This window comes from Brassica oleracea, chromosome C8 (assembly GCF_000695525.1).
Source record: "Brassica oleracea var. oleracea cultivar TO1000 chromosome C8, BOL, whole genome shotgun sequence".
In the NCBI taxonomy this organism is placed as follows: domain Eukaryota; kingdom Viridiplantae; phylum Streptophyta; class Magnoliopsida; order Brassicales; family Brassicaceae; genus Brassica; species Brassica oleracea.
In genome coordinates, this window is record NC_027755.1 from 10,706,514 (window position 1) to 10,707,437 (window position 924).

A 924-nucleotide genomic window follows, 5' to 3' on the forward strand; every position below is an offset into this window, starting at 1 on the left:
AGAATGAGGTGATTCCAAGAATCTCTGGTTTGCACCTGCAGAAGTGTTCCCATTGCTTTGCGGGAAAACAAAACAGGGTGACTTTCAAGTCTTCTGCGCCTTCTAGGAAACCCGAGGTACTGGATTTGGTACATTCAGATGTGTGTGGTCCAATGAGGACAAAATCTCTTGGCGGTGCATCATATTTTGTGACTTTCATTGATGATCATTCAAGGAAGTTGTGGGTATTTCCTATGAGGACGAAGGATCAGGTGTTGGGAGATTTCAAGTATTTTGTGGCGTTGGTTGAGAGACAAACGGGGAAGAAGCTGAAGTGTATCCGTAGTGATAATGGTGGAGAGTATTCTGGACCATTTGATGCTTATTGCAAAGAGCATGGAATAAGGCATCAGTTCACGCCACCTACACTACAAGAAAAATTGCTTTTGTTAGCGGCCAAAAAACGCTATCTAACGATACGATAGCGGTTTATGAAGCGCTGTATCATCGCCCGTCATAATAGGTCAAACACATTAGATAGCGGTATTTTGTACTGCTATCGTATTGTGATATATTATAGCGTTTTTTATATGCAATTAAATATACTTTAATAGCGTTTCTTTTCTTGTTATTATTTGCATTAAAATTATTTATTGTAATTAATTATTTAAAAATGAAAAAACATAATTAAAATTTAAACTGGAATATATATTTAAATTTTTTTATTATTTAAACTGATTTATAATCAAACTGTTTTACAAAAAATATATGGTATACAAATTTAAAAAAAAGAATCTAGGTAGAAAAAAATGTCTTAAACAAAAACTAAACGAAAAACTTAAACTAAGCTTAAACATAACCCTATTTACTAACTAAACCTAATAAACCTAACTAAACCAATCTTCTAAACACCGCCGTCTTCAACAGCTTCGCGCCTCCGCCTCC